This window comes from Corvus moneduloides, chromosome 8, assembly GCF_009650955.1.
Source record: "Corvus moneduloides isolate bCorMon1 chromosome 8, bCorMon1.pri, whole genome shotgun sequence".
Lineage (NCBI taxonomy): Eukaryota > Metazoa > Chordata > Aves > Passeriformes > Corvidae > Corvus > Corvus moneduloides.
This window is the reverse complement of record NC_045483.1, coordinates 35,335,419-35,363,105: the sequence shown is the minus strand read 5'-3', so window position 1 is coordinate 35,363,105 and position 27,687 is coordinate 35,335,419. Positions and strand designations below refer to the sequence as shown.

The window sequence follows — 27,687 nt, the reverse complement described above, 5'->3', positions numbered from 1 at the left end:
AATCCAAACAGGAGAGGGATTCCAGCTCTAAGGCTGCTGGAATCAGCTGCTTTCAAATCATTAAATGTTCCTCTCCCTGGATAGGGTGCTCAGGCCTTGGCAGGGGCTGCCAAGGGAGGTTTGGAGTCCCCATCCCTGGAGGTCTCCAAGGAAGGCCTGGATGGGGCACCCAGTGCTGGTGGCAAGGTAGGGACCGGGCACAGCTTGGACTCGATGGTCTTGGAGGGCTTTTCCAACCTCACTGAGTCTTTGATGTCAAAATCTGAGAGAATCCTTTGAAATCCAGGGAATGGGCCATGGGGGTTGCTGTAAAAGTGGGATGAGAACAGGTCAGGTTTCCTCTTGGGCAAACACTTCATTCCCAGTCTGAATATTGCACATGGGAACAAACCCAGTGTCTTCATGAGCTACCATCAGTGCCTGGCTCTCTCTGTCCCCCCATGGAGCTGATCCAGTCTGGAACATGTGAGTTCTGCCATGTGGTTTTCCTCATTCACACCCATTCCATGGTCCCTGCTCCTCTGGATTCATCCCTCCTTGCTGAACTGTGACCCTCAGACTCCCAATTCCTCTCTCTTGAAGTTTCTTGTGTCATCCTACAGCATTTTTTTGCTCTCATGGTGTCCCCTGAGCTGTCTGACCTCCTCTGTGCCTCAGACACATCCATGTGTAATTTAATTGCCCAAATTCTCCTTCCACTCCTGTTTCCCAGTGCAGTCTTTGAGGGTTTTGATGGCTTTGCACTTTGTCTGTGACACGAGGCCTGATTCATGCAAATCCTGCACTGCCAATCCCTTTTTCCCCGATGTCATGGAACTGTACAATCCCAGAACGGTTTGCGTTGGAAGGGACCCTAAATCTCAGCCAGTGCCATGGGCAGGGACACCTTCCACTGTCTCAGGCTGCTCCAAGCCCCAGTGTCCAACCTGGCCTTGGACACATCCAAGGATCCAGGGGGCAACAAAGCTGTGCTGGTGGCTGGCCTGGCCAGGCCTCGGGGACTTATTGCAGAACATTTATAAAACATGCTCCATTTTATAAATAATGGAGGAGGGACAGAGAAAACCTCCTGTAAACTGAGTCAGAACAGAAGGAAGGTCCTTAAACTGCTCCATGTTTTTGCTGTTGGCTTCTCATTCCCGCTCATCCCTGGAACACCGAGGGGGGTGTGTGTGGATGGCCAGTATCTCTGTTGTTACACGGGCATAGATAACACGGCTGATTAACCATGGCTAATGAACCACGGCTAATTAAGCACGGCCATGCTTTGGGACACTCAGCAGTGCCACTGCTGTGGGCTGGGAGGGAAGCAGGAGCGGGCCTGTCCCTCGGAGCTCCTTGCATCTCGCCAGACACTCAGACTCCTCGGAGCACTTTCACAATCATCTCTTGGCTCCTCAGTTACTGCTTCCTCCTCCTCCTCCCCCCGCCTCTCCCTCCTGTTCGGCCTTCTGGTCATTCCTCCGGCGCTGGATGCGGAGCAGGAGCTCCACCACCCCTCCAATTAAAGGTAGGAGAGTGTGGCACATCAGAGTTGCCTAACGAGCCTCCGAACCCCCTCCACATCTCCTTGATCTCACTTTGGACCCATTTCGAATCCCAGTTTTCTGCAGGAGGCCGTGAACTCCCTGACACAGCGATTCCAGGGGCTGCTTTGCTTTTTTGGCTGTCAGTGCAGCGTTAGGCACTGACTGAATCCCCAGGTTCGCATCTTGCACTCGGGGGATTATTTTTAATTCCTGAAGCCCACTGGATGGAATGATCAGCAATCAAAGAATAGGCAGTTATCACTCTTGCAAACTTTCCTGGGCCTCAGTAATTAACCCAACAAATTAGTTAAAGGCTCCAATGCGGAAGGAGATCGCTAGACTGTGGTCAAGACACACATTTAAGGATTTTTCCCTTAAGCTGCTTTTCTGGGGGAAGCTTTGATAAAAGCCATATGATCTCAATTATCATTAACTCCGTGTGGTTTCGCTGCGTTTGGAGCTCTCAGACGTCAGCAGACAGGAGCCCTGTGTTCAGGCTTTAATGTAGGACTGGTATTTATGTAATTCCCGTTTCGATTTGTCAGCTGACAGCTGAAAGGGAAGATTTCAGGCAATTTATAGGCACAGCCTGTGGCCCGTTGTGCTGAGTGACACTTCCTCCACGGAGCTGATGTGACAGAGAGCTGCTCCAACATATTTTAAATGCCAGCTTCAAAAACCCAAACATTTTCATTTTACCTCATGTGCAGCCTGAAAAACTCAAGGGTGAGTTTTAAGGTGTCACTGCTCGACAGCAGACTCCGAGTGATTTAATAAACTGATTTAAATCCTCTTTTCGGAGGATTCCTACCCTCTTTAAGTCCCTAAAACATCAAAGTGTCTCTTGCCTCGAGCTTTGCTCCATCAGCCCAAGCCTTCCTCCCCAGGCAGCGGCAGGAATTCGGCAAACAGGGAGATGTGATTCACTCTTAAGATCTTCCAGTGTGCGGATGAGTCACTGATAAGGACATGGAAGTTGTGCTGACCAGATTGAGAGCACGCTGGGAATCACAGGATGTAGCTGGGAACAGATGAGGGAGCCTGAAAAGTCCTATAATTGAGGAAGCGCAGATGAAAATCCCCAGCCTGAGGAGTTCGTTCCACTGGGAGGAAAAAAGTGCAGCTTAGGTTTGGGTTTAGGTCTGTTCACTGCTCATGAGAGGTTGGGGTTCTCAGCAATCTGGAGAAAAAAAAAACAAGGCTAAAACCAAACCACAAAATTAACCCCGGAGCATGTTTATTCTGTAGTATTTTGGCTTCATGTGACTGGAAATGTTGGTTCCTGTGTTAGCTGAGCTTTGTGTCCATGTCTGACCTGGATGCTGGGGATAACCAGGAGGCAGAAACCTCTCAAGGAATTATATTTTCACTAAATTTGGAATTTTTGGTCATTTTTTCCCTAGCCACAGGTAGAGTTAGATCATAAAAGCCAAGGGAAGCTTGAAAATTTTCTCTTGGCTTTTTGTTTACAGGGCAGAACCCGGGGGTGGCTGCTTCCCTTAATTCATCAGAATTTCGGGGACAAGGAGTGGGGAATTCTGTTTGAACACACCACGTGCTCGCAGGCATTTTACACCCTTTCAGGAAAAAAAAAATCAACTTTTGGCTCCCAAGATCTCGGATGCCACTTCCATAGGTTCCCTTAACCAGTGGGACTGACAGAACATGATGGGATGTTCACCTTGGTCTCTATAGGACATTTGGGGACAGTTTGATGCCACTCTGCCTCATGCCATGATTTTTTTTCCCGGTTTCCTGCTCATTTAAACCCTGCCTGGCTGGTTTTTAGGGCAGCAGTAGCCAGCCTGGAGTAGCACAGGTGGTGTTTCCCAGCGTCCCAACATCAGATCCTGGATGTTTTGCTCCTAAATATGCAGAAAACCAGGCTGGGAAGCAGCCAAATTCCTGCTTGGTGTCACACACAGACTCCTCCGGCACAGCAGGCCTGGACTTGGCCCTGGGATTCCTCACACTGATTCATCCTGAGGTTATTTTTCTGGGATATTGCCAGAATCATGGCACAGCTGGAAAATCTGATGCTGATTCATCACCCTTCGCCAGCTACTCCTCAAAAATCTCCAAGGACAGCATGCCAGGGATAGAGTTTCCCTGCAGGTGTCAGGAAGGTATAAGAGAATTCCACTTTTTCTCAGAAGTTTCAGAGCTTTCGGGCTGTCAGATGCTACAATCAAAAATACCAACTCAACAGCTTCGAGAAACGCCTTAAGATGCCTTAAAACATTTTCAAACTGCTTCAGTATTTTCCATTTTTCAACATTTTCAGCATTTCTTTGCTTTACGATGTTCTGAACTCCTCAGTGTTTAGTTCAGAAGTTGAAATTTAAAATTCCCATGGCTAGTAGCTCTTGATTCATTGATTAGAAATTCTCCAGTATTTCTAATTTCTGAGATTTTTCTCACCCAAGGCTCATGGGAGCATAGACAGGCCCACATTTGTCTGTTCTTCCCAGATTTTCCACAGCAGGTAACACGCTGCATTCCATAGAAATGGGAGAACTCCCTGTTTCTCCTGTGGAACTCCCAATATTTGCAGTGTCCCCTGCCCCAGGCAGGGTGTAAACCCAGGACACACAGAGGAAACCCCACAGATCAGAGGTTTCTCTGGTGACCCCTGGTGCTGCTGAACAGCCCAGACCAGCGTTTTTATTTGCATCGTTGCTGACCTCTACATGAAACTCCACCACCTGCACATAAAGGACTGGTTTGGGAGAAGAGTTCCATCCCTCTGGGAGGGCGACATTCCAGAATGATCCCAGGGTCATGGAACAGAATCTCCTGAGCTGGGAGGGACCCACAGGGATCATCCAGCCCAGCTCCTGGCCCTGCACAGACACCCCAACAATCCCACCCTGTGCATCCCTGGCAGCACTGTCCAAACGCTCCTGGAGCTCTAAATTCAGGATGGGAGGGAGGCGATGGGCTGATCCCAGGGTCTCCTCTCCCAGAGGAGGTCTCCTCAGAAGAAGCCAGAGGCTGAGTGTGTCACTGTCTGATGGGGTGACCCAGGTTTGGGTGGAACCTCTCCCAGGTAACACCAGCAGATCAAAGAGCAGCAGAAAAAACAGAGAGATTTGGGTAAACCTTCACTGGCCACTGGAAAACTGCTCCAGAAAACCTTGGAATGCTTCAGCTTGGAACAGACCTTAAAGCCCATCTTGTCTCCACCCCTGCCACGGGCAGAGTCACCTTCCACTGTCCCAGGCTGCTCCAAGCCCCCGTGTCCAGCCTGGCCTTGGACACTGCCAGGGATCCAGGGGCAGCCACAGCTCCTCAGGAAGTTCTCCTGCCTGCTCACTTCTCACAGCCTTCCTCCTGCAGCACATCCCTCCCTGTCCGTGCCCAAAAATATCCCAGGAGACTCTCCTGACTCACCTGTTTTCTTTCCTGGGCAATGATTCCACCACAGGGGTTTCCAAGGCTGGAAGTGCCCTTGGAAACTGCTTGTGGAGGGCTTTGCACAGGGCTGGGAATGAGAAGAGGCTGAAAAATCAGAGAATCCCAGAGTGGTTTGGGTTGGAAGGGACCTTAAAGCCCATCCAGTGCCACGGGCAGGGACACCTCCCACTGTCCCGGGCTGCTCCAAGCCCCAATGTCCAGCCTGGCCTTGGACACTTCCAGGGATCCAGGGGCAGCCCCAGCCGCTCTGGGCACCCTGTGCCAGGGCCTGCCCACCCTCCCAGGGAGGGATTTTGTCCGAGTCTCCAACCTCCATCTTAAAAGAACTGTCCCGGGCATCTCAGCAGCAAACCCAGGCAGGGAAGATGGCAATTCCCGCTGGGAATGTGAAAACATGCGGGCTTGGAATGCACAGCCTTGTCAAACAGGGGCTGGGCCCTGCCTTAAACACAGCCCTGGCTTAACCAAACCCAGCTAAGAAAAGCCTGCGGTGCTGGGGACCTGCAATTGCTGAGCTGGGCTGGGGTTGGAGGCAGATCCACCAAGGGAACAGGAATTTAAACGCAACCCAACAGCACAAAGCTGGGCTTGCACGGGCTGGCCTTGCTGCTGACAAGGGTTTGGATTGCTGGGAATAAAATATTGCCCATCAAATCTTTCCGTGACATCCCCCAGAAAAATTCCTGCATCCGTCTCATCCTGCTGCTCCAAATATGCTGAGGGAAGTTAATTAATTCTACGGAGCTTTAGATTGCTGTGTTTTATTAATCCTTCTCTGTGTTTTATTAATCCTCCTCAGCCAAGAATGCTGGAATTGCATTTCCTTACCCTTTTCCAAGCTTCTCCCATTTACACAGAGCCACCTCCAAACTAAATATTAGGGAAGTGCTTTTCAAGGCAATGCTTGGATCTGCTGGGTTTAGGTGCTGGCAGTGGGATAGGTTCCTGAAATCCCCAGTGATCCCACCACCTCTGCTCTTTGAGCTCCAGCTGACTGGGATAAATCCTGCAATGCCCTTTTCTCCGCTTCCAGGTGGAGGTGGGAGTTTGCTTTCAAAATGCAGGCAGTAAATGGAATTAACATCCTGACAGCCCCGAAGCAGCCCCTGGGAAGCTAAAAACAAGATGCTGTTTAAAGGCTGCTGTGAGGAAAAATGGCCCCAAACTCCTGGGAAGTGCCCTGGTCCATCTTTCTCTGCTGCCCTCAGTGTGTATCCCAACGGATTTTCATCACATGGACAGCCCTGCACTCTGGGGGCTACAAAAAAAATGAGTTAAATGCTGTTATTTTTAAAAGAAATCGTTAAAAACCCCACCGTGTGAAGCCTGATTAATCAGTTGTTAACGAGATCACCATCTGCATAAAGCCGAAGCAAAAAACCTCCAGTAGAGGGAGTGACCAAATTAAAAATCCCACCTAAAGTGCCTCTGGAATTTCGTGCCGCTGGTAAAAGTCTTTATTCCTGAAATGTTTGGGAAGCAGGGAATTCTCTTGCTCACAGCCTCGTGTGTGGGGCTGACACATCCCACACTCAAAAAGCTACATTAAATATGGGAGCAGATCCAGAAAATTCCTTCTTTTTGCAGCTGTGGCTGCTGTCACCGTGCCCTCCGTCGGGATATTTGGGATGTCACGGGCATGTGTGACACGAATCACCCTGGCTGGAGGTTCAAAAGGATCCCAAAATCCCAGCTTTGATCCTCCCTGAGCTGAAGGCCAAACAGGCCCTGTATTTCCTTCCCCTACTGGAGAAAAGTCCTGATTTATCCCAAGGATTAAAAGCTTGGGTGGCTTTTAGGAAGCCCTACAACAACAGCTTGGAGGTACCTGGGATGACGGGGCTCATCTGGCCCTGTCCCTTTTCCAATCTATCTTTATCAGTCTTCCACTGGCACCTAAAAAAGACTTTTCTTTTCCTCAAAGCAGCTTAAAAAAAGCTACTCCTAACCAGGGTGATGCTGAAAGAAAAAGCCCCTTTTTTTCAGTGGACTTTAAATTCCTCTTTTTCCCATCACATCTCAGTTTAATCTTCTTTTTCTGCATTGTTTGTTTTTTTTTTTTTTCCCCAGCCAGCATCAGAACCCTGAACTGGGATTTCACAGGTGCAGTTTTAGAAGCCTGAAGTTTGACATCTCCTCACTCAAAACCTGTCCTAAGGTAAAAACCAGCATTTATTCTATTTCAAAATACGATAAGAGAAGCAGTGTTTGGGGAATGAGGAACAAGAATTGAGGGCAGTAAAAGGAAGGAAACACACAACCCCACCTAAAAATGAACTTCCAGCACTGATTTTAAACAGGGAGGTTGATAGACAATTAAATTGTCAATAATCCTTTATCTTTGTCCTTTTTTCCAGCTTCCCAATGTATTTCTTTTTTGCCTTCTGTACCCAGGCTGACCTGGCTGCCTAGTCCCGTGTCAGGTGAATTTTTGAAGCCCTATAAACTTCACAGCTGCAGCACACAAACACTTTATTTTTATTTTCCTTTTTCCCCAAGACAAACAACATAATCTCCCTTGGGGAAAACAAGAGGGCTCCAAGTTTAGCAAGCAGGCTGCAGTGATCATTAGTGCAGCACAATTTCATGGCAGGAAGTCGCCTTGGATCCCGGCTCTGCATCCCAGACATTTTATGGGCTGGATGCAGAAAGCTCGGCTGGGGAATGTTGGGGTTTTTAACAGCCGTATTTTGGGCCCATAAAATAACCAACTACAACGGTTCATTTTCACCCACACACCCAAATTGCTGGTTGGGATCACAATTTCAGGCCCCCGACACCCCTTACACAAACAGACAGCACTCACCAGCAAAAAAAAAAAAAAGGCAAGGCAGGAGGGGAGGCTCGGGGGATTGGGATGGGAGTTAAAAAAACACCCAGCAAACGAGCAGCAGCTGCCTGATTATACCCTGCAGCCAGGCTCCCCAGGAAACGCTTCCCAGGATGTGCTGTCTCCCAGTTCTCCCATCTCTCCATCACCTCTGCCTTGCTGGGCTCTCCCACCCTCCAGCCCAGAGCAGCTTCCAACAGCAGCAGCAACTTTCACTTTGCTTTAGCTCTTCCCCAAGCGCCTTCCATGGTTGTTTTGGGTTGGAGGAAAATCCAAAGGTATGATCTCCTCACCCTAACAAGCACTTAGTCCTGCTTGAAATACAAATACACAGCACGGCCAAGCCAAGCTGGGAAATATTTTAGAATTTGTTGGTCATTCAGTGCAGGAAAAACAGGGAAAAAGGGAATAAACACTTGTTAGGATGATGATTTGGTGGAGCAAGTGGCATCCCAGCCCGTGGCAGGGGGTGGAACGAGAGGATCCTTCAGGTCCTTCCAAGCCAAACCATTCCATGGCTCTGTGATAAATCAAATAATACCTCTGTCCCTAAAAACTTGACACTCCTCATCACCCTCATCTTCCAAACGAGAGGATTTTAATTCCAGATTCATATTGACACAGGATGTCTCTGCTGGAAATAAACTTCCACCAAAGCTTTTCCAAACCACCTCAGGACTTCTAACAGTTTCTAGCGGGGATTGGGAGCCAAATCATTCCGAGAGCTTAAGAAAAAAATCCCAAAATCCCAGAATCCCAGAATGGTTTGGGTTGGGAAGGACCTTAAAGCTCATCCAGACATAGGCATGGACACCTTCCACTATGCCAGGCTGCTCCAAGCCCCAGCCAACCTGGCCTTGGACACTGCCAGGGATCCAGGGACAGCCACAGCTTCTCTGAGTAGTGACTAATTACTCTGAGCAGTAACTCCCAAATACCAGCTACTCAGTAACATAAATGGGATTGGAATCAAAATGAATTTTTTCTGGGATCTTCCTGAGACGGAATACCAGGCTAAGCACCCCGAGCTGCTGCCTTGGCAGGCCCTAAAGCAAGGAAAAGGGGTGCTGGGCTCGAAAGGGGCAGATTGCTGGAGCAATCCTGCATTTCCAGAGGCAATTATGTGGTGGTGATTAAGGAGGAGCTTTCTCTAATCTTTTTAAGCCTCACTTTCAGTGAGAAACTCGCACCAAGCATAGAAAGAGTTTTAAACATCTTAAGGTAAAAACCGGCTGTAAAATAGAGATTTAAAGGTGACTGAGCCCCTCCAGACAGATCTTTCTGCCTGGCATGGTCAACCTGGTCTAAAAAAAGCAGCTCCACCCTGGAGGCAGCACACTGCATCTCCTTTTTCTGCGTGTTCCCACTCCTCTGAGCCAGAGGGGAGCTCAGCTTGTAAACACAAATCCTTTGGAGTCTGCCTGGGAGAGGTGATGTTTGTCCCGAAGCCACGTCCCAGGAGCTTCTCTCCTTAAATGGATTCATCTCAGAGTGGCTCACAAAAAAGCAGCAGCTTCCTTCTGGCTTTCCTGGGCAGAGAATGTGGGGAGAAGCTGGAATCCTCTGCCCTGCCAGGAGGGGTTTTATCCTCCGGAGGGCCTCCAGCCCTGCTTCCTGGGTAGAACATGTGCACACTTGGGTGTGCAGAGCTGCTCTCTCCGGGCTCCTGCATCCTTCATCTCTCACCCAAGCTCTCTCCAAGACTGATTTTCAGTTTCCAGCCCCCAGGTTTCTCGGTTTGGATCCATCTGCAACCTTCCAGCCTCAATCTCTGTCTCCAGCAAGGCTCTGGATGAAGCCCTGACACCTTGTTCCTCTCATGGGATGCACTGCAGGAATTCTCAACAGCTTTAGAGGCTTTTTAAGGAAAACTTTAAGTTCTGTGGGTGCTGTTGCTGCTGGTGAGCCAGGGATAGGAGAGGATTTACAGATCGCTGGGTGATTTCTTTTTATTTTTAAAATGGAGGTAATTTGAACAGCAAAAGCTGCTGCTGGAAGTTTGAGGAAGGGCATCCCAGATCAACGTGCCTTGCAAGGCACCATCACTGGCACTGGTTTTCAGAGAATCCCAGACTAGTTTTGGTGGGAAGGGACCTCAAAGCCCATGCAGTGCCACCCCTGCCATGGGCAGGGACACCTCCCACTGTCCCAGGCTGCTCCAAGCCCCAATGTCCAGCCTGGCCTTGGACACTGCCAGGGATCCAGGGGCAGCCACAGCTGCTCTGGGCACCCTGTGCCAGGGCCTGCCCACCCTCCCAGGGAACAATTCCTTCCCAATATCCAACCTAATTTTTCCCCTTTGAGTTTGAACCCCCTCCAGTTCCTGCTGCAGGGTCCCTCTCAAGCTTCCCTGTGTCCCTTCAGACCCTGGAAGGAGCTGTGTGGTCTCCTCACAACCTTCTCTTCCCCAGCTGAACATTCCCAGCTCTCCCAGCCTGGCTCCATAGGGGAGCTGCTCCAGTCAGGACATGCTGGAGCCTCTCCACGTCACAGCTCAGCTTCGGGGGTGCAGCGAATATCTGAATTTACTGCTAGGATGACATTCCAGCTATGAATCCATGATTCCAGCGCGTTGGGGAGGTGGTGGAAAAGCAGCTGCACATCCCACTCACCAAGGTTGTGGCAGACACAATGGAAAATATTATTTCTCTATTTTTGGAGGTCTGAAATCCATGTCTAAGAGAGGGAAGAGGTGAAACGGTGTTGTGTGACATGCAGAGGTTTCTTTGTTTTAAATGTGAAATACATCTATGTATCCATATCTATCTATCTATCTATCTATATAAATATATAGTTGTATCCTAAGTTTTGGCATTCAATAACTACCAATAGCTACACCACCCCTGAACTAACTGTTTGCACCACTGTGCAAAACCAGAGGATTTCTGCTATTTCTCACTCAGCTTCAATCAACGCTTTTACACTTCAGACTCTTGGTTTGGGGCGAATTTTTCTGACTTTCATGTTCCAAGATTTTCCTTTATTTCTGATCAAAGCCACACACCATGAGCTGAGCCAACCCAGAACCACCAGAATTCGTTTCCAGATAGCTCATTTTCTGCAAATCACATTACAATGGCTCCACTTACGGCGTGGTTTCCATGATTGGAAGGGAATTTAAAAGCAAACTTCAGCACTCAGCAAATCCACGGAGGTCCCATGACAAATGTAGGGAGCTGAAAGCAGCGAGGGAATGCTGAGCATGGGATGCTGCAGGCTCTGAGAGCACAGCCTGGGTTTAGTGATTCACCCTAATACTTGCCATGGAAAATGAGAAGATTTAATCTGCCTTCCCAGCACTGGATGGTCTCTCCTAAATCAGGATCGATCAACACAAGGCAGTGAAATCTGAGCCACCGAGTTGGGAAAGGCTCTGGCGTTGCTGATATTGGGTGGAGTTGGGTTGGTTTGGGTTTTTTTGAAGAATTACTCCTCTGTGGAGCACTAATCCAAACCTGAACCATGAACTCCACCACCATAAACTCTCTGACGCGCTGGGGTGGTGTCAGGAAGGAGGAGAATGGACAAAATCCCACACTGGTTTGGGTTGGAAGGGATTTAAAACCCATCCAGTTCCACAGGCAGGGGCACCTTCCACTGTCCCAGGGTGCTCCAACCTGGTCTAGGACACTTCCAGGGATGGGAAGCCCAAAAACTTTTCCAAACCTAGGAAGATGCTGAGCTGTGGAATCCAAAGGCTGGGAGAGCATCCCAGGGAAAGGCTGGGGCTGGAATTGCTGGTTGGATTTATGAAGATTTTCGGTGCTGATTCCAGAGGGCTCTCTGGGCTCAGCTCTTTCTGACTTTTATCAGGTGTGGCCTTACCATGCTTCCCTGTCTGTGTGAGTTTCCCCAGAGGAAAATCTCCTCCCCAGTGCCATTTATTCCTGTGTGGTGTTTTAGCTGCCCAGCACCAAAATCCCAGGGTACATTTTCCATACTGATGTGCAGATCCCTGGTTTTTTGTGGTATTAATGGGAAGAGTGGTGATTTCATGAGCTGGACCAGACAGCAGCTTTTCCTTGCAGAGGGCACTGACTCCCTGCTTCTCTCCCATCCTGTTGTTCCTAAAAGCTACCACCGGGAGCAACCTAACCTGCAGCTGGATCCTTCTAGAGTGCAAAGCTCAATCCTTTCGTTGTAAGAAGGATCTTCCAAGCAGAATCCCTGGATTTGGTAGGTTGTCCTACCTGCTTTTCCCCTCTTCCTCACAGCCTTCCTCCTGCAGCACATCCCTCCCTGTCCGTGCCCAAAAATGTCCCAGGAGACTCTCCTGACTCACCTGTTTTCTTTCCTAGGCAATGATTCCACCACAGGGGTTTCCAAGGCTGGAAGTGCCCTTGGAAACTGCTTGTGGAGGGCTTTGCACAGGGCTGGGAATGAGAAGAGGCTGAAAAATCAGAGAATCCCAGAGTGGTTTGGGTTGGAAGGGACCTTAAAGCCCATCCAGTGCCACGGGCAGGGACACCTCCCACTGTCCCAGGCTGCTCCAAGCCCCAATGTCCAGCCTGGCCTTTGACACTCCAGAGGCAGCCACAGCTTTCCTGTGTCACCACCCTCCCAGGGAACAATTCCTTCCCAATACCTCACCTAAATCTGCCCTTCTCTAACATTTTTTGAATATTTTAGCCCAGTCTAAGCATGAGCCGGTCAACCTCCGAGCACAGGACTGTCTGCCCAGTGTCTGCCTGGGTCTCTCATGTGTGAGAGAAGATCTGTGGAGCAGCAAGGAACACATTTGTTGAACTCTCCCCAGTGTGCAGCCTGTGCCCCTTCAGAACACTCAGAAGTAGAAACGCTAAAGGGAAAAAAAACCCTCCCTTTTTATAGCCTACTGTCTCGTTGAAAGTGATTTATGAAACGGAGCTTCCTGCCCACCCAGTGCACAGAACAAATACAGACAGAGCTTTGAAATAGCTGCAGCACTGTGCTATTTTCAGTAATATTTAGCTCAGACTTAGCCAAGAAAGCCCTCTAAGCTCAGCAGACAGACATAAAAAGAAACGCTCTTTCTGCATTTTTGTGTGTGCGTGCGTCTATTTTGGGTTTTGCTCCTCTTTTCTCCGGTTCCATGTCTGACTATCAGGGCAGCCCCAGCTCATGGGAGCGGCCTAAGCTCAGTGCTCAGCACCAGCAGCAGCTCTGGAGCACATGCCTCGTCTTCAGTGCCTTCATAACCATCAGCCTGTGCTTGAATTGAGACCTTTTATTTATTGTAGTGGAACTGATCTCTGCTCCCTGTGACAGGGGCAGCACTCAGGGAATGGCTGTGTCAGGGGAGGGGCAGGTGGATATTGGGAAAAGGGGGTGGTCAGGCACTGCCCAGGCTCCCCAGGGAATGGGGGGTCCCAGCCCCAAGGCTGCCAGAGCTCCAGGAGCATTTGGACAGCGCTGCCAGGGATGCCCAGGGTGGGACTGTTGGGGTGTCTGGGCAGGCTGGATGATCCCTGTGGGTCTCTCCCAGCTCAGGAGATCCCACGATTCCATGATAACTTGTTGAACTCAGTCCCTTCAATAGCAGTGGAAAGTGTTGCACGAGTGGATCATATTTTGTGTGTGTGTGTGTTTAGGAAGCCCCACTTTCCTTTTCCGTAGCTGAGATTTTGTCTTGTCACGAGATGTCCCCTGCCACAGGTGGCACCAGGATGGCAGTGGGAGGACACTGTCCGGGCCATTGCCAGCTGTCTTTTCTTTCACCCTTACCTGCCAAATCTGAGCTGTGACTTGTTTTCACAGTTATGCTGGGAAGAAAAGATAAAACCAAGCCTAAACCCAAGTCCTTTAGGCTTGCCAAGTCCATTTCTCCTGCCCTCATCACAATATGAACTCAAACACACAGTGAGAGTTCACCAGGATGCTCTTCCCTTTTCCCTGGCAATTTGGAGGTGCAGTGTTATTTTTTGCATGAGGTGGATTTGTATTTGTAACGGCCTGATGATTTCGGATGGCTGCAGAGCTCCAGCATCCTCTTCCAGCCAGGAAATTTTTGGGATGGGATATGGCAAAACATCCCCTTGGCTTGTGCTGACCTTGCTGCTCCTGGTTCTGTGTCTCATGCCTGGCTTTTGTGGCATATACAGCAGATGCAACCCAAGCTGTCCCAGAGCACCCCGTCAGCTCCTGCCCCGCTGGGAATTCATTTTCCTTGTCAGGAATCCTCATTCCTGCAGGAAACTCTCACTTGAGCAGTTCTGGCATGGGTGGGTGCTGGCAGGATCACAGCATTGCTCCAGACTAAGTGCTCTGGGTGCTGTCTGCTTCTGGATATCTGGATCCTAAATGTAATCCAGAGTTTGTCCTAACTCCATGGAAGTTTGGGGTTCTCCTCAGAAATTTGTGGGATTCATCAGCATTTCAGTTTCCAACTATGTTTGGAGTTCTCCTTGGAAATTTGTGGGATTCATCAACATTTCAGTCTCCAACTACTCCATCTCACAACCTATGGAATATCTGCAAAGCTTCCCAGCTCATCCCAGTTCACACACATAGATTTCCCTCTCATTTTCCTGCTTCCAGTTGCTTTTGTTATCCTCCAAAAGCTCTGGGATCTGTCTCCCTGACAAAAGAGACGTCAGTGGGGCAAAACTCTCCCGAAATCTCCTCGTGAGCCAGAAAGGTCCCCCTCCCTGGTGTTCCCACGCTGTTAACACGTGGTTTGCTTCTTGTGGTTGGCTTTGGAGATCAAATCCATGTGCTGGGGTAGGAAATGCTGGGGAAGGTCCGTTTCTCAGGATGCTCCATCAGACGGGATCCTTTAGAACATACATTAAAAATACATCAAACAAACCCATTATTATGGTTCCCCTGCTCATTCTGAAAACACCACCGGTGACAAGGACTCGGGATTTGTGTCGGTGTTGCCTTGAAATTAAATAAAACCCCCTACCCAAGTAGGACTCCAAAAAAAAACCTCCCAAAATGATCTTTGAAAATGAAAAACACTGTGTTATGTTGGTTTGATGATGTATTATCCAGCTGCAAAGTCAGATTTAATAAATGAGACTCCACTAGATAGAAAAATGAGTCATGATATTGAATTTCCATCCTCCCCACAACAGGACAGGTCACTTCTGTCACTTCATTCTTCCACCTAAGCAAACTTTTTGCTGTGCTTTTCCCTTATTTGGGAATCATTTGGGATGTGTGCAGGTTACTTTTGATCTAAGAAAGAGGATAAGAATTTCAAAGGCAGCAGCTCCAGAGCCTGGGTATAATGGGACGAGCTCAGGAATAAATGGGATGAGCCCAGGTGTAACAGGATGTTTGGTCCTCAACCCCATAAGCACAAGAAATCGCTCTTCATCCACGACTAAAATCCTGATTTCCAGCCTTCCTGCCGCATTCCTCAGTGGGACACATGGCTCCTTACACATGGCTGTTTTCCTTTCTCCTCCTAGCCCAGGAAAACCTTCAATCCAGCCTTTCTGTCATGCATTAGGAACTCCACAAACATGTTTATTTAAGTACCAAACCACATGAGCTCAGCATTATTCCACGGCTCCAGCACACATAAATTACAATGGATTGTGCGGGAGCACCTTTGATCCGGGAAAGCCCACACTGAATTCCCTTGGAGGAGGCTCAGAGCACTGAATGCTCCTTGTCTCCCTCTCCTCTCATCCCTGATTTTGGATTGCTTGCTCTGTCTGCACCACAGGCTACAAGGAAAGCAAGCACAAGGAGTAGCCCTAGGAAAATCAGGCTATTCCATGGATCCAACCTCTTTCCCTGACATTCATTTCCATGTGCAGAATCTCAAGTGGCACTCACAGAAAATCCCTTGTCCCCAGCGCCATGTCTGTCACTGTAAAAGCGCTGGAGTAGAACAGCAGCTTTGGGGAGGAAAAATGCTGTAAGGTCCCAATCCTCCAAAAAAACCCCTTGCAGCCAAGACTTCTTCCCCATCAGAGGGCCTGTCCTGGGATTTTGGCCTCATCAATACAGCAGCAATCTTGTACAGTGACAATTTTTTCAGCGGGGCAGTGAGGGAAGTGCTGTTGTTGGTGGAGGAGCTGAGAGACAAACCCAGGGACGTTTCCTCCTTTCCAGCTCCCTACATTTGACCCAGTGGGACATCTGTGGCAGGTCACCAGGCCCAGGATGTCCTGTCCCCCCACAGCTGGCAGCTCTTTCCTCCCTTTTGGAGGACCTTTTGGCTGCTCCTCTCCAGTTGATTCTACTGCCATCAACACCAGCAGCGGGAAACACACAGGAAACACGCCGGCAGTGCTGAGCTGATGGTTGGGCTTGATGATCTTGAAGATCTTTTCCAAACTTAATGGCTCTCTGAAATCATTCCATGAAATAATTCTGTGAAGTGATTCTGCAAAGTGATTCCATGAAATGATTCCATGAAACGATTCTGTGAAATGATTCCATGAAATCTTTCCATGAAACCATTCAATGAAATGATTCCATGAAATAATTCTGTGAAATGATCCCATGAAATCATTCAAAGAAATTATTCTATGAAATTATTCCGTGAAATCATTCTGTGAAATGATTCTGTGAAATGATTCCATGAAACAACTCCATGAAACCATTCTGTGAAATGATTCCATGAAATGATTCCATGAAATCATTCTGTGAAATGATTCCATTAAACGATTTCATTAAATCTTTCCAAAAAACTATTCTATGAAATCGTTCTGTGAAATGATTCCGTGAAATGATTCCATGAAATGATTCTGTGAAATGATTCCGTGAAATCTTTCTGTGAAATGATTCTCTGAACTCTTTCTGCCTGGGTGTGGTTTAAACACTGAGGAACCGTTGTGGCTTCCATGGAAGTGGGGAGAAAGAGAAACGTTGCTCCCGATGCAAATGGCAGCAGGAATCGGTGCATGCTTGCCTTTGAAGAGTTAATTGCTCGTTGTTGATTAAGCAGCACGGAGCGCCGCTCATCACCACTGAGGAAAAGCCCTGTGCCAAGTGTTTGATTTTGCACTCTTTGTTTGTACGTGTAGAAATCTAAAGCCACGAAGCTGGGGAAACTCTACCCTCAAAGCGAGGCCTTGCTCATGTGTTTGTATAAACACGGGTTTACAGAGCCCTGCAGGACAGTTTGACTCGGATCCCATTATTCCTGCCTTGGTTTTGGCAAGCTGGGACACCCTCCCAGCCCCAGGCTGAACATGGGTGAAGCCATGTGCATTAAGAAACTGATCCTGCTGTTACGGGAAACTTCTCCCTTTTCAAGGGTTTTGGATCCTGATGTGTCCAGAAGTTCACCCTTGTTGCAATAATCCCGAAAAAAACCCTTTCCTTCTATTTAGTCGGGGGGTTATTACTAAAAAGTACCTTACAAAAGGGTGAAAGCAGAGAGGAAGAATTGATAATTATTGTTAATAATTAATTCTTCATTAATAATTATGGTTCCTAAGCTAACTCACAGCTGTTCTAGCTGCCATTCCTTTTATTACCGTATTTTATATATATATATAAAATAACCAGTATAATAGGTTATATATGGCTGATAAGGGCCTTAAAATGTTGCTGTGTGTGAAACTGCGCTGCCCCGTGTCTGTGTTCTGTTACTGTGCATGTATCGTGAAGAAGAAATGAAGAATTAGAGGATTTAAGGAGGAAACCTTTCTCCAAAACTCAGGGAATTTGCAGCACATGAGGAAACACCCATGTTTTTTCAGGAGCATTGTCTGGTTATTCTTTTCTCTGATAAGAAAAAGACAAATTAATTGATCTTTGGTTTAAGGACACTAAAAATCATCCCTGATTCCTGAGGCTGAGGGAGCCTTTAGGAGTGATACAACTGGGACAGGGGAAAATGCTGTGCTCACACCCAGGATGCTGCCACTGGGGATCCTTTTTAGGGCCAGCACAGGCTTCTGGCCATGTTTGAGGTCCATCCTTGGGATCCAGGGACATCACTCGATCCCAAATGCATCTGCCCCTTCTTGGACCTGCTGGTGCTGCTCTCCTTGAATCCATCGCTGATGTTTCTCACACTGAGCCTCCCCTCCTTCCGTTTTACCCTTTCGCTCACCAGTGCAAACCCGCAGCCCAAACTGGAGCAAAGAGCCTCACTTTTAGAGAGATTCCACTCTTTCACTCTCTCCTGAGTCAGAGGAAGTCACACTTTGGGATCCTGGGTCGGAGGAAGTCCCTTAATCCATGCAGGATTAAGGCATCCCATGGCACAGCCTCTACTCAGCTCTTAATGGAATACCCAGCAAATTCACCTGGCTCTGGCAAAGTCCCATCTGCTTCCCTGATCCGGAGTCCCAGCCATCCTCAGGGATCACATGGTGATCCCAACATTCCTCACGTGAAGGAGCCATTCCCACCCCTCAGATCCCAACATTCCTCACTTGAAGGAGCCATTTCCCCCCTCAGATCCCAACATTCCTCCCCTGAAGGAGCCATTTCCCCCCTCAGATCCCAACATTCCTCACTTGAAGGAGCCATTCCCACCCCTCAGATCCCAACATTCCTCACTTGAAGGAGCCATTTCCTCCCTCAGATCCCAACATTCCTCACTTGAAGGAGCCATTTCCCCCCTCAGATCCCAACATTCCTCCCTTGAAGGAGCCATTTCCCCCCTCAGATCCCAACATTCCTCCCCTGAAGGAGCCATTTCCCCCCTCAGATCCCAACATTCCTCCCCTGAAGGAGCCATTCCCACCCCTCAGATCCCAACATTCCTCCCCTGAAGGAGCCATTTCCCCCCTCAGATCCCAACATTCCTCCCCTGAAGGAGCCGTTCCCCGCCCTCAGATCCCAACATTCCTCCCCTGAAGGAGCCATTTCCCCCCTCAGATCCCAACATTCCTCTCCTGAAGGAGCCATTACCCCCCCTCAGATCCCAACATTCCTCACTTGAAGGAGCCATTTCCCCCCTCAGATCCCAACATTCCTCCCCTGAAGGAGCCATTCCCCCCCCTCAGATCCCAACATTCCTCCCCTGAAGGAGCCATTTCCCCCCTCAGATCCCAACATTCCTCCCCTGAAGGAGCCATTTCCCCCCTCAGATCCCAACATTCCTCTCCTGAAGGAGCCATTACCCCCCCTCAGATCCCAACATTCCTCCCCTGAAGGAGCCATTTCCCCCCTCAGATCCCAACATTCCTCTCCTGAAGGAGCCATTACCCCCCCTCAGATCCCAACATTCCTCCCCTGAAGGAGCCATTTCCCCCCTCAGATCCCAACATTCCTCACTTGAAGGAGCCATTTCCCCCCTCAGATCCCAACATTCCTCCCCTGAAGGAGCCATTTCCCCCCTCAGATCCCAACATTCCTCCCCTGAAGGAGCCATTTCCCCCCTCAGATCCCAACATTCCTCCCCTGAAGGAGCCATTTCCCCCCCTCAGATCCCAACATTCCTCACTTGAAGGAGCCATTTCCCCCCCTCAGATCCCAACATTCCTCACTTGAAGGAGCCATTTCCCCCCTCAGATCCCAACATTCCTCTCCTGAAGGAGCCATTACCCCCCCTCAGATCCCAACATTCCTCACTTGAAGGAGCCATTTCCCCCCTCAGATCCCAACATTCCTCCCCTGAAGGAGCCATTCCCCCCCCTCAGATCCCAACATTCCTCCCCTGAAGGAGCCATTTCCCCCCTCAGATCCCAACATTCCTCCCCTGAAGGAGCCATTTCCCCCCTCAGATCCCAACATTCCTCCCCTGAAGGAGCCATTACCCCCCCTCAGATCCCAACATTCCTCACTTGAAGGAGCCATTTCCCCCCTCAGATCCCAACATTCCTCCCCTGAAGGAGCCATTACCCCCCCTCAGATCCCAACATTCCGCTCCTGAAGGAGCCATTCCCCTCAGCCACCCTCAGGGATCACACAGTGATCCCAGCATTCCTCTCCTGAAGGAGCCATTCCCCTTCTGCTCTGCCTTTTCCCGGGCAGAACTGAGCTCATTTCCTCTCCTTGCTCCATCCCTGCCCACCTTCCCAGTGGATATTTCAGCAGCAGCTGCCTGTGAGTCCCAGGGACCTCTCCAAACCCAAATTTCGGTCAGAGGGAGCCATGAACCACCAGAATCCACCTGATTCCTGCTGGATCCTGAGGGTTGTTCCAGATGGATGCTGCCATATGGCAAGAAAACCCTATTTTTACCATTGTTGAATAAATGTACAGCCCAAGCAGAGCCCCACCCTGGCTTTGTCACTGCAGAAGAGGTGCCCATCAGCTTTAGGGTGCCTGTGCAGACGCTGCACCTCCAGAGCATTTCTAGGAGTAAAGGATACACAGAACTACACCCACCCCAGTATTCCCTGACATGGATCCATTCCCATCCCGTGGCTTTCAGATCCTCTCGAGAGGAGCAGAGAGAGCTACAGGAGTTGCCAGACGCTGGCCTGGCTGATAATACACAATGCCTTAGGCAAATCAACACACAGGTGCTCATCCCCACCTTTTCCCTGAGTTTCCTTGCCTGGGAAACGTCAGGATTTCTGTAGGCTCCATATCCTGTATTAGGATGGAGCTGTAGGGTGTCAGGACTTCTGTGTGGTTGAACAGCACCTGCTTGACACCTGCTTGGGGGGACAGCTCAGAGCCTGAAAGCAAGAAAAACAAAAGATGTCGTGCTTAAATGAAATAAAGATCAAATAATAGGTACAATTAAAATACCCTTTCAGTTAAGATCCACCTGCCTCAGCCCCTTTTTTCCCACAGGGAATTTTTCCTATGGAAATACAGCTGCTGGAGTTGTGTTTAGCCACGGAACAGCTTTGGGAAGCACTGCTGGCAGTTGCACAGGTTGGGTGAACACGGATGGCTTATCCCAAATATTTATGGCCAAGGCACAGGTTTGTGCAACCACACGTGTTGGACAGAGGGATTGGGGTAACAGGAGCAGCTGGAATTTTTTTCCTGGTCTCATTGGTGCCTGGAGCTTCCCTATCCCTACTCCAGTCTCTGACTCAGCCCAGGGACTCACTGCAGTAGAGCCAGCAGGGCCACTGTGGCTGGGGACAGTCCTGGGGACATCGGGCTCCTCTTGGGGACAGAGGTGTGGCACAGGCCATCAGGGGCCAGGCTGGCATTTGGCCCTGGCCAGCGACCAACCCCCGCCCTGCCCTCCACTCACTCCCAGGATATGGGGAGGAGAATGGAAGAAAGAAACATCCATGGATTTGGATAGTGACAATCTGATAAGGCAAGCACCAGCTGTGCGTGCAGGCAGAGCAAGAGGAGGAATTCATTCCCTCTTTCCATCAAAACCAGGAATTCATTCCTTCTTTCCATCCACAGGTGGCTTTTCAGGCACTTGCACATCCTCAACACGGGCAGTGGTTGCTTGGAAAGCCAAATTCCATAACCATGGAAGTGTCCCACCTCCTTTCTCCTTCTTTCCATGAGTTTTTAGTGCCCACCACAATGCCATGACCTCAATGATTGGGACTATCCTTTGATCATGAGTGCACCTGAATTTTTCCTGTCTCCCTCCGCCTGCTTTGGCAGCTTGGATTTGATTTCCGCTTTCCGTGGTTTCCTAAAACAGAGGGTCTGTCGATAAAGAGAGCACAGGGCCTTTCTCCTTGTGATATCTCATTGTGGGGTGGAGCCTCCTGGGCACGAGTCAGCTCCTCCGGGGACTCTGAGATCCCTGCCTTGCGGCCAGTCTGTGATCTGCCTCTTCCAGCATTCCTGGGAAGCTGGGGCTCCTGCTGGAACCCACTGTGTGATTAACACTGCTCCTTCACTCCAGGGAGTTGTGGTTTCCTGAGGTGCAGGGAGCCCCATTGACACCCAGTGCAGCCTCTTGGCTTGGCCAGGGAAGTGCCCAAACCCCTGTGCTGGCCCTGCTGAGGGACCTCAGGGCTGTGTCCAGTTCTGGGCCCTCCTGGCCAGAGAGCCCTGGAGGGGCTGGAGTGTGTCCAGGGCAGGGAACGGAGCTGGGAAAGGGCTGGAGCCCCAGGAGCGGCTGAGGGAGCTGGGAAAGGGGCTGAGCCTGGAGCAAAGGAGGCTCAGGGGGGACCTTGTGGCTCTGCACAAGTCCCTGACAGGAGGGGGCAGCCGGGGGGGTCGGGCTCTGCTGCCAGGGAACAGGGACAGGACAAGGGGAAACGGCCTCAGGCTGGGCCAGGGGAGGCTCAGCTTGGACAGCAGCAGGAATTTCCCCATGGAAAGGGTGCTCAGGCCTTGGCAGGGGCTGCCCAGGGAGCTTTGGAGTGCCCATGCCTGGAGGTGTCCAAGGAAGGGCTGGAGGTGGCACTCAGTGCTCTGGGCTGGGGACAAGGTGGCCATCGGGCACAGCTTGGACTCCATGGGCTGGGAGGGCTTTTCCAGCCTCAGGGATCCTGGGATTCCATGATCACAGTGCCACATTCTGCTTTTCTACCACCACCGTCTCAAGTGTCTCAAGTCCAGCTCACAGAAACACTCACTGAGCTGTTGAATGATTTTCCGCTGAGCCAGTTGCTCGGAATCATGGAGTATCCTGAGCTGAAAGGGACCCCCAAGGTTCTTCAATTTCAACTCCTGGCCCTGCACAGACACCCCAACAATCCCACCCTGGGCATCCCTGGGAGTGGTGTCCAAACGCTCCTGGAGCTCTGGCAGCCTTGGAGCTGTGACCATTCCCTGGGGAGCCTGTGGCTTGATAAGAAGGGACAGAAGGAGTTGAGAGGAACATCAGGTGCATCAAGTATAAATTTTTTGCCTTTATTTCATCAAGGTTTTGTGTGTCTGGTTAGTGTTTTACAACATGCAAAGATAAGAAATACTTTTAAGGGTGGAACTAAAGCCAGCTGTGGAATCGCCATCCCTGTGGAATCTCTATCCCTGGAGATGACAGAAAAATGGGGAAATGTGGTGCTTGTGGATGTGGGTTAGTGGTGGACCTGGCAGTGCTGGGTTAATGGTTGAACTCAATCACCCTGGAGGCCTTTCCCAACCTTGATGATTCCATATTTTTGGAGGTATGGCCAGGAGACCACATTTAACCCAATTTCCCTTCCAGTATCACCAGCAAAAGGAAACAAGCGGATTAAGGCAGCACCAAAACCTCAACCCTGGTCCTGCCTTCCAACCACCCTGTCCTGGCTCCTCCTGCCTCCCACTGCCTGTCACAGTTCACCCCCAGTCCTTCCATGGGGAAATTCCTCCTGGTGTCCAACCTGAGCCTCCCCTGGTGCAGCTCGAGGCGAAAATAAAGCTCAGTTTTGTGGCTTTGGGGTTTGCATTTTACCATAGCAAACACAGAATAGCCATAATTACTTGATTAATTAACGATTTTTTCAGGGTCAGAGCAGTACCTGGCTGCTTCATAGGTGTAAGACAGCCTCCCAGCTCTATTAAACCTTTACAAGGGACTTCCTGACAATGTCCAGGTGCTCACGTGGAAATTTTCCTGGATTTTTCCATTTTGCTCTGGGTGTTGGGAGCAGAATAAAAGAGCATGTTATGATGCACAGTAACCTGCAGAGATTTGGGAATTTCTGTGTTCCGTAGTCCCCTGCATCTCCGGATGTCATTTATCAAAACCAGCTGCTCTTTATATCACTAAGTCTTGTATCGATGTCTATTTAAAGTTAAACCAAGAGCCAAAGAAGCCTGCTTTGATTTAAATAAATCAAAGCACATCACAGTCACAGCAATTAATAATCCGAGGCTGGGGCAAACATGAAGAGTAGGAGAAATCCACTCAGTCAGGGTTGTTTTTGTTTCTCGCTGCTTTTCTAAAGCGTATTAGAAGCAGGGAGTCTTTGATTCGGCTTCCACAAAAATCCCTCGGCAACAATAGGAATGAAGAGGCTCGATCCTGGCAGTCTGGGTGAGCAGCCTGTGGAAATCCAGGCTGGGGGATGGATTGCAAGGCTCCCTTATTTATGACAGGTCATGGAAAAAAAACTTTCACCTGGATCATTCTCAGCCTGCAATGCGAAAGCTCCTGATGCAGGCCAAGGTCTCAAGCAGTAATTATGCTGCTATCAGGTATTAATGAACCATGATTCAGGTGATTATAGCTGCAGGAGAGCCTTGGATTATAGGACAAACTTCAAATCCTACTGAAGCAGCAAAATCAGTGTCTGAGTTTATTCCTGCTAGGTCAGATTTTGGGTGCCTTCCTCTGCAGAGTTTTGTGCCTCCCTCCCATCTGCCCCAGCACCAGCTCTGTGTCACTGGAAGAGCCAAACCTTCAGGAATACTTTTGGGAAGTGGCTAAACATTGTCCTGGTGAGAGGGCCCCATTCTCCAAGGAAGAGGGAAGAGAATCACTGGAGGAGTCACTGCTGGAATCCAGTGGAGATTCACGTTTGTGCTCAGAGTAGGAAAGTCTCACCCAGCCTTCCTTCTCTTCCTGCTGGGAAATTTGGTGGAATTCCAGACTGGGCCAGGCTGGAAGGGAGCACAGAGGGCACCTGGTGGCACCTCCCTGCTCCAGCAGGGCCATCGCGGAGCACAGGCACAGCACTGTGTGCACACAGCTCTGCAACAGCCCCAGGGAGGAGAGCCCAGAGCCTCTGTGGCCAATGTGCTCAGGGCTGGGCACTGCCCAGGGCAGCAGTTCTGCCTCCTGGGCAGGGCAATTGCTGGGCTCAGGCCCTGCCCGGTGCTCTTGTCTATAGAACATTTCTAGGGAGAAAAGATAATTTCTTATCACAAGGCTGAAATGAGTGTTTGTTCCAGGAAGCTCTCCAGTGATAATCCCTTTTTCCTGTAGGAATAATACTTTTGCAGCTTGGATTATATTTTTAGATACCTTTAGACTTTCCTCAGAGATTTTAGAGAATGGCTCAGTGACTCCACAGACATTTTATCAGTACACTTTTAGGCTGGCTTAGGAAAGATGTCGTATCCAGAGGCCAAATTCCTGCCTTCAGCTGCAGGCAGGCAAGAAGGGCTTAATGGGATGCTGGAAGAAGCATTATAAACCTTAAAAAAAAAAATAATAATACCGTGGTGGGAACCTTTTATCCCATCTGAAATATATTTTTTAGCTTATCCAAATAATTTATGGCCATTGAAAAAGATGGGAAAATGCAGTATTTCCCCCACATTTTCTCTCCCCCTTTTTTTTTTAATGCTTCACTTTTTATTCTGAAATGAGTTTTTTACCAAATGCCAGCTCCGAGGACGAGTTATAACAGACATTAAGGGAGCTACAAGAAAGGTGGAGAAGGACCATTTCCAAGGGATGGAGTGCTAGGACACAGGGAACGGGTTCACACTGCCAGAGGGCAGAGCTGGATGGGATATTGGGAAGGAATTGTTCCCTGGCAGGGTGGGCAGGCCCTGGCACAGGGTGCCCAGAGCAGCTGGGGCTGCCCCTGGATCCCTGGCAGTGCCCAAGGCCAGGCTGGACATTGGGGCTTGGAGCAGCCTGGGACAGTGGAAGGTGTCCCTGCCATGGCAGGGGGGGGGATGAGTTGATCTTGAAGGTCTCTCCCAAGCCAAACCATTCCATGATTAAAAAGATAATGTTAAATAGTGACTCCTGCTCTGGAATTCCCATTCCCACCAATTTGTTTCCAACCAACCCAAACCCAGCCTGTCGTTTCTTCCAAGCCATCAAATTCATCTCCTTCAGCCAGCTGCAGGGGAATCAGTCTGGGATGAGCAAGTTTTTCCAGTCCTTTTGGATCTTCCTCCAGAGAAATAAAGGGAGAAATAAAATCTGGGTTGACTTTCACCAAGGAATCCACAGAACATCGAAAGGTGTTTCACTGGGAAAGCAAGAAGGAAACAGTGCTGGGAGGGAGAGGAAGGTGGGATTTACTCTCTCCTGCATCCAGTGTGACTGGACCCTCACCAAATACGAGAGGGAGAGACTCCAGAGTTACAACTACTTGCAGTTACAACTGGTAGTTACAACTGTCACAACTTTACAGCTGTCACGATTTGCAGTGTCTGGAGTTTTCTGTCAGTTTGGTTCAGGGCTTGGTGGGTTCCACAGGTGTCTTGCTGAGCCTGGGGTTTGCTTAAGCCTGAGCTAGATGTTTGTAGGTCTAAACCCAAACTCTGTTCCTAAGGGGCTTCTAGGATTTCCACGCTCCCAGAGCCAGCAAGCTCAGCCAAAACTCTGTCACCAGCCCAGTGCTCTGCTGGGCTCTTTTGGAACTTCACCGTTAATGGAGAACACCAAAAATTTCCACTGATTCTCTCTCTTTCTGATATACTCAATAAAAATTCACCTTTCCAATCCTCTCCCAGGCCTTGGGCTTAGGCTGCACCATCACAGAGCCCCTTCAGTGGTCCTGCAGCTCAGCTCTGAGGCGTTTGAGGTTTCGTGACTTTGGCAAAGCCTGGTTTGGGTTCACGGAGTTTGCCTGCTAATTTAGGGCAGAAGAGTGCATTTCACCACCCTTTCAGATCATATTGTGTTTGTCCAAGGGGTCACACAAAACAAACATGTTTTGCTGCCCCGGGGAGCTCAGGACACCTCTGGCAGAGCCCAAACAGGAGTTTTTTTGTTGACCTCTGTATATATAGTTCCCCCCACACCTCCCCAAGGACATGTTTTGCACTCCATCCTCTCTCCAGGTTGATTCCTTACATTCCCTCCTTCTTGTTTATCAGAATTGAAGTGAAATTCCAAGTGATCTGTGTTTTGATTTCAGTAGCCAAGTAGTCACAGGGTGTATCCATGATCCTGTTTAGTGCCCCAGACATTCCAACTGAATTAAATGGAGCTTGGGTACCTGGAAGTTGCATCCTACAAAGAAAATTGGATAAAAGAAATACGTATAAGCTATTAGGGATATTTTTTTACTTAGTGCTTCTGCTGATAGTGGCTGCCTCTGGATCCCTGGCAGTGTCCAAGGCCAGGCTGGACACTGGGGCTTGGAGCAGCCTGGGATAGTGGAAGGTGTCCCTGCCCATGTCTGGATAGGCTTTGAAGTCCCTTCCAACCCAAACTGTTCTGGGATTCCACTGAAGATTCAAAGCACATCGGATTCCCCCGGTACAATCAGGGCTGGCTCAGTTACCCTTAGGGGTTTTCCTTCAGGGATTTCTCCACCACAAGCCCTGGAGATGACTGGAGTGACTCTAAAACCTGTCCCTGGTCACAGCACTGGCATCAGTCATAGTCAGGATCAACCAATAATCGAGGTAAGGGTGACAGAATCCCAGAATGGTTGGGTTGGAGGGACCTTAAAGCCCATCCAGTGCCACCCCCTGCCATGGGCAGGGACACCTTCCACTGTCCCAGGCTGCTCCAAAGCCCCAGTGTCCAGCCTGGCTTTTTTTTCCGGCTTGAAAAAGATTGGTGATTTCAGGATCTGGGAGGCAGCAGAACTGGACCGAGGATCAAGACATTTTGTCGCTGGAATTTGACAGTGGAGGTGATCCCCCCGTGCCCCACTGCCAGCAGCAGCCGCCCCGGCGGGGTGAGGACACATCCCCACCTCCAGCCTGTCCCAGGAGCTGCCAGCACTGACACATTTCCTTGCAGCGCCTGCAATCAAAGGAATTGCCGCGTTTTTCCAGAGGGGAGCCGCTCCAGTGGAAGCGGAGTGAGACGGGGGGATGATTCACAGCTTTCCTGAGGCGCCGCTGTTTTCCCAGCCAGCTCTGCAAGCCATTCATCATCCCTGATCCCTGGGGACGCGGATCCTCTCCAGGGCGCGTCTCCCTTCCCTCGCGTCCTGCCTGCCAAACCCCAGCCCGGGGATGGGAGCAGAAAATAATTACTTCACAGCTCGTTTTCCTCTCCCAGCCGATTTGTGCTGCCGAGCTGACCAGGGACATCAGCCCGAGCTGCTCCGGGAACCTGTGCCCTTCCTTCAGGGGATAATCAGGAGCAGACCTTGGAGCGGCTGCTGGGAAGAGAAGGAAAACTCCTCCTCAGGATCCTGTTGGGGAGCAGCCACGCTGCACTGTGAGGGGCACGTGGGGAGATGTGGCATCACCACGGCTCCCTAATTGATTTAATTTACTTTATTTTAATTTATTAATTAAATTCCTGCTTTAGCAGCCATGCTCGCACCCAAA

At 49.7% G+C, this 27,687-nt stretch overlaps 1 long non-coding RNA gene across 1 annotated transcript; it reads left to right on the top strand.

Annotated features, from left to right (window-relative positions):
• Positions 1-1,430: 1,430 nt before the first annotated feature.
• LOC116447494 lies at positions 1,431-9,884 on the top strand. The gene is made up of 3 exons (XR_004241587.1): positions 1,431-1,510; positions 7,017-7,104; positions 9,498-9,884. It is a non-coding gene; the product is annotated as an uncharacterized LOC116447494 (long non-coding RNA).
• Positions 9,885-27,687: the final 17,803 nt, after the last annotated feature.